Genomic DNA, 6,329 nt, shown 5'->3' with positions numbered 1-6,329 from the left:
GGTCCCGACCCAACTGTCCAGCGCCTTGGGATGTCCTCCCGACATGAAAGGCACTCTATAAATGCAATCTTGTTGTATGTGTTTACTATAAACTTCATCTCTATGGCCAAAAAATGAGTATAAACTTGGCAGCTGAGAGGGTGGAGGAGGGGCAAGAGAAACAAGTCAAACACTGTGTGTTTATATCACCTCTACTGAGTACAACCTAAGAGGTATAATCTTCTATACTAATAAAACGACAATGTCTGTCTGCGTGCCAGCCAAGATCTTACCCGCCAATGCTTACAACTGATGGCCGCGCTGACTCCCAGTGGCGCTGTGGCATCGTGTGTCACAGACCACGTACGCATGCAGCATGTATGCACTCAGACGGAGCCAAGCGGCAGGAACAAGATAAAAATGCGTAAGCTAACATCAAGCCTTTCAAATACAAATCAAAATACCAGACAAAAGAAAGAAGGCTGATTAAATGAAACTGAAGAACAAAGAAGAGCACGGCTACATTGCAATAACTGGAGGACCTCCCAGATCACACAGTAAATGGTTCAGATCCTATCTCTCACACCGGCTGCACATTGTCTCCACAAATGGCTTCACCTCCAGCCCCAGCACCGTCTTTTGTGGTGTTCCTCAGGGCTCTGTCCTGGGTCCTCTCCTTTTCAACCTGTACATGTTCTCTTTTGGTGACATGATCTGCAGACGTGGGGTCAACTTCCACATGTATTACAGCCAACTGTACCTCTCTGCCTCCACCCTCGACCACAGTACCACTGCTGTCCTGACAGATTGCCTGTCAGACATCAAGTCCTGGATGTGAGCTAACTTTCTACAGTCAACTATGCTAACTCCCTGTTTGTCAGCCTTCCCAACTCTTCCCTCCACAAGCTGCAGATCATTCAGAACTCTGCAGCTTGTGTCCTCTCCGGCACTAGACTCCATCACCCCCATCCTCGCCCTGGTCCACTGGCTACCCATGCCCCGGACTTGGTATAGCATTCAAATTCTGCATCCTGACCTTCGAAGTCCTCCATGGCCTTGCTCCTCCCTATTTCTGTAACCTGCTACCACATCGACCAATGTCTTCACCACCTTGCTCCCTCTCTGCCTTCTTCAAAACCTACCTCAAAACCCTCCTCTTCAACACCTGCCTTTGGTTACCCTCCTAGCCCTACCCTCCCTGCCCTCCACCCTTCCTGATCCCAACCCTGCACTATCCAGCACCTTGGGACGACCTCCTGATGTGAAAGGCACTATGCAAATGTAATTTGTTGTTGTTTCAGCTACTCCTTGATCATCTCTCCCCTCTCATCCACCTACATGTGACGATGGGAACTCTCTCCTCGCCGGCCTTCCCGGCACCTCCCTCCACAAGCTGCAGGTCATTCAGAACTCTGCAGCTCGTGTACTGTCCCGCACCAGGCTTCGGGACCACATCACTCCCACCCTCGCTCGCCTCCACTGGCTCCCCAACCCCCAGAGGATCGAATTCAAGATCCTCATCCTCACCTACAAGGCCATTCACGGCCTCGCTCCCTCCTACCTCTCCGATCTACTATCCTCCTACCTACCTGCCCGTACCCTCCATTCCTCTGGCTCCGGTCTGCTCCACGTCCCCCGCCCCAACCGCCCTACCATTGGTGGCCGGGCCTTCAGCCTCTCAGCCCCGAGGCTCTGGAACTCCATCCCCAGTGCCTTTGCCTTGTTTCCTCCCTTTCCTCCTTCAAGACCGGTCTCAAGACCTTTCTCTTCAACCGTGCCTTCACCTCCCCTCTCGACTCTCTACCCCCTCCTCGCTCCCTCCCTTCCCTCCCCTCACCCTGACCCTTTCCCCCCTCCTCGCTCCCTCCCTTCCCTCACCCTGACCATTTCCCCCCTCCTTGCTCCCTCCCTCCGTTCCCTCCCCTCACCCTGACCATTTCCCCCCTGCTCGGGTCCTGACCCAACTGTCCAGCGCCTTGGGATGTCCTCCTGATGTGAAAGGTGCTCTATAAATGCAATCTTGTTGTTGTTGTTGTACATGAGATCGCGTCTCCTTATTCCAGTCGTACTTGGCCATCACCTATGTTATGGTCATCCCATTGTTTTCTCTGCCTATTTGTTGTCTAAAATATTTTCTGTAAAGTCTTTCTTCACTAAAAGCATTAGCCAGTGTAAGTGTGGTTAATACTGATTACTATGGATTACTATACATTTACTGATTGCGCTTGGGGAAACTCGGAAAATGCCAAAGTTCTGTAGAACTGGCGCGTGCGCATTATAAACTTATTGAGTAGCCCTTTAAGTACATCTTTTATGTACATTGTATTTGATACTTAGGTTGCCATCACATCTCCAAATGCAACAATTTGGCAGGTAACTTACATTATAATATGCAAATTAAGGACTGGAAGTGTACTTGTCCCCTATTGAGCAACTGAGAGGAGGATCTGATTGGACCAGTTTGCTTAAGTGTGCTTTCTCGAGCTTTCTGTACAAATCAAAGAAGGTGGGAATACACAAATAGGTTCAGCCTAGGTTACAGAGAGGTTCAAAAATAAACCTCTGATTGACTGAAGCTTCCCAATTTGCTTTAATTTACATAGTAATTGGTAATACCTGTCATCGTAGAAGAACTCAGTAGACTAATCACATCTAGTTATAGGGACTTGCATTCATTAGTGAGGATTGAACACAGAGGCCACCCACAACACTCTGCAAGTGGTAGGGAGTCATATTGTGGGTGTACATATTGGGGTGAAGAGCCGACTCATCACCAATTTGTGTTTCCCACAGTCTTCCTGCCTTTTTGTATTTCCTGTCTTCCACAGTCACGTCCTCAGCCCTTGAGGACAAGATCTGAGTTTAAAAGTATTTGTATTAATCATTTCTGGAGAGGTGACATCCTTCAGGAATAATGTGAGGGGTGAAGGGATCATGCCCAGCTGGTAGAGGATGCTTGGCCACAAGCCCTTTGGCCGTTTGGATGTTCGCTGCTCCCTTGCTTCCAATAGTGGCCACCACCCTAAAGTGTCAGCCAGTCCCATTGAGTGAAAGCCAGTGTGCAGGCCAGTGCACCTGTTGATGTCGATATTGCCAGTTTCCTTTCTCACTTAATTGTAAATCAAGTCTTTTACCAGAAACCACTTGTTCCTTGATAATTTAGCCAAATGTGGCAACGTCAAGAGTTTACAAAGTCTAGAGCCAATCAGGCATCAACCCAGGTGCATGGATCCTTGTGTCCCAACAACTTGCTTTTATCCATATATTTACTTTAGTTATGGACCTGAGCTGAGGGTCGAGGGTGAGGGCAGAGGGTGAAGCAGGAAGATCAAAAGCATGGTCGAAGAGAAGGGTCTTGAGGTGGGTCTTGAAAGTGCCACACGAGATGGGGTGGGGTGAGACGGAGGGACTGCGGCATAGGAAATAGGAACATAGGAATTATGAGCAGGAGTAAGCCATTCGGCTCCTCGAGCCTGCCCCACCATTCAATAAGATCATGGCTGATCTTCAAACCTAACTCCATCTCCAACTTATCCCCATATTCCTTGATCCCTCCATGGAGTTCCAGAGAGTGGATGCAGAGTGGCGGAAGGCCTGCCACCCAATAGTGGGGCGAGCAAGGCGACAAACATAAAGCAGCTGGAGCCCGCTGAGCGGAAGGAGCGAACAGGGTGGTAGAGGTTTAGGAGGTCGGAGAGGAAGAGGGGAGCAAGACCGTGAAGGGCTTTGAAGGTGAGGACCAGGATCTTGAACTGTATCCTCTGTGTAATAGGAAGCCAGTGGAGTTGGGCAAGGATGGGGGTGATAGGGTCACGGAGCCTGGTGCGGAAGAGGACACGGGCTGCAGAGTTCTGGATGATCTGCAACCTGTGGAGGGAAGAGTTGGGGATGCCGACAAGCAGTGAGTTAGCATAGTCGAGTCTCGATGTAATGAAGGCGTGTATAAGGGTTTCAGCGGCCTGCGGTGTGAGACGGTGGTGAGTCAAACAAGACCCCCAGGTTCCGGATTGGCTTAGTGAGGTGGAGTGTGCAACCATGGATGGTGATGCTGTCCGCGCCTGAGGTGTGGAGGCGCTGACAGGAGCCAATCAGGAGGGCCTCGGTCTTGTGGACATTCAACTGAAGAAAGTTAGCTCTCATCCAGGACTTGATGTCTGACAGGCATTCTGTCAGGCAGCAGTGGTCCTGGAGTCAAGGGTGGAGTCAGAGAGGTAGAGTTGGGTGTCATCCGCATACATATGGTAGTTGACCTCATGATGTCACCAAGAGGGAGCAGATAGATATTGAAGAGGAGGGGACCAAGGACAGAGCCCCAAGGAACGCTGCACGAGATGGTCGGTGGGCTAGAGGAGAAGCCATTTGAGGAGATGAAGTGCAGGGGGTGTGAGAGGTACGAAGCTGAACCAATCAAGGACAGCGCCGTGGAGGTTGAGGTGAGAGAAGAGGTGGCGATGACGATGGTCGATGGTGTCAAAAGCATCAGAGATGTCAAGGAGGACGAGGAGGCAGAGGGAGCCCTGGTCGCAGATGGACAGAATGTCATTTGTCACTTTGACCAGGACGGTTTCTGTGCTGTGGGTGGCATGGAAGTCCCATTGAAGGGGTTCGTGAAGGGAGTAGTGGGAGAGAGCGGAGCTGAGAAGCAACAACTCATTCCAGGACCTTGGAGAGGAAGGGGAGGTTGGAGATGGGGCGGTAGTTAGGGTGTAGAGAAGGGTCCAGGGAGGGTTTTTGAAGGATAGGAGTGATGACTGTTTTTTTAAAGGGGTGGGAACAGTACCAGAGGACAGCGAGAGGTTAACAATGTCAGTGAGTACAGGGACAAGAAGGTGGAGCTGGGAGGTAAGAAGAGCGGTAGGGATGGGGTCGAGGAAGCAGGTGGTGGGTTTCATACGGGTTATGGTGGTGATTAGAGAGGAGGGGGAAACTGGTTGAAGGGTGTGGAGGGAGGGGTGGATATGGGGCTGGGGTGGGAGGTGGAGATGGGGAGGAGGTTGCAGTGGCAGAGTCAGCTGAGCGGATTCCCTCGACTTTGGATTCGAGGAAGTCCAGCATCGCCACACAGTTGGCATTTGAGGTGATGGGTGAGGTGTGAGAGGGTGAGTGGAGGAATCGGTTTGTGATAGAGAAGAGGAGCCTGGGGTTGTCCTTAGCTTCCAGGATTGTCTTGGAGTAGAAAAACGATTTAGCGGAGGCGAGGGCGGAGGGTAGGATTTGTTGAGAAACCTAAATCCCAAAGGCTCCTGTCTTTATCCCTTGTTTAGACTTTTTACAGTCTCAGCTTAGCAAGGGATATTCTGTATCATATTCATGGGTTTACTAAGGGTTATTTGCTTAAACATAACCTAGTCTTCTGTTCTTAAGCTTATGTTTGCAATTTATGTCTTATACTACATTATCTCATCTTTTTATTTTACATTATGTGTCACTGGCATGTCTAACCATGAGTTTGCTGCTTGCTCTACTTTTTGTTTATCTACTTCAGCCTTCATACATGGTAAGGTGGCTCACAACAGTCTCCACCCACTGCTTACTTCCTCACATACCCGATTCCCCTCTCCCTCATGTTTGTATCTCGCTTACACTTAAATCCATCTATATTATCTGCTTCAACCAACACTTATGGCAGTGAGTTCCACTGATGGGCATTCTCCCATCCTCTGCATTAAGAAGTTCCTGTTACGTTCTCAACAGTCAATCTGTAGAAAACTATTTTATTCTCAGATCACAAGTTACAAATCAAACAATTCAACCCAAACCCTCTAGGTTGCGGAGTCCTGTAGCACAATGGTTAGAGCACTCGCCTCGCAAGCGAGAGATCTGGGTTTGATTCCCGGGTAGGGCGAAACGTTGGGCAAGTTTCCTTACTCCACAAGCCTCTTTACCTAGTAGTAAGTAGGAACCCGGTGGTTAGACGATTGGGGTGTGTGTTGGGGATGAGGGTCTGGCTGTGTGTGTTGGGGATGAGGGCCTGGGCTGTGTGTGCTGTGCTGTGTAAATTCCACCTCACTAAGCCTGTCCGGAACCTTGGTATCTTGTTTGACTCTCAACTATTCTTTCTACCTCACATCCATGCCATGACCCGCACTGCCTTCCCTCACCTCCGCAACGTTGCCTGGCTCCGCCACTGTCTCACACCGCAGGCAGTTGAGACCTCATACACAAATTCATAACATCCAGGCTCGACTACGCAAATTCCCTGCTTTTCGGTCTCCCCCACTCATCCCTCCATAGGCTGCAGATCATCCAGAACTCTGCAGGCCATGTCCTCTCCCGCACCAGGCTCCATGACCCTATCACCCCATCCTCACCCGACTCCACTGGCTTCCCACTACACAGAGGATACAGTT

The sequence above is a fragment of the Callorhinchus milii genome, unplaced genomic scaffold, assembly GCF_018977255.1.
Source record: "Callorhinchus milii isolate IMCB2004 unplaced genomic scaffold, IMCB_Cmil_1.0 Scaffold1, whole genome shotgun sequence".
In the NCBI taxonomy this organism is placed as follows: domain Eukaryota; kingdom Metazoa; phylum Chordata; class Chondrichthyes; order Chimaeriformes; family Callorhinchidae; genus Callorhinchus; species Callorhinchus milii.
The sequence above is the reverse complement of the archived record's forward strand: the minus strand, read 5'-3'. Positions refer to the sequence as shown.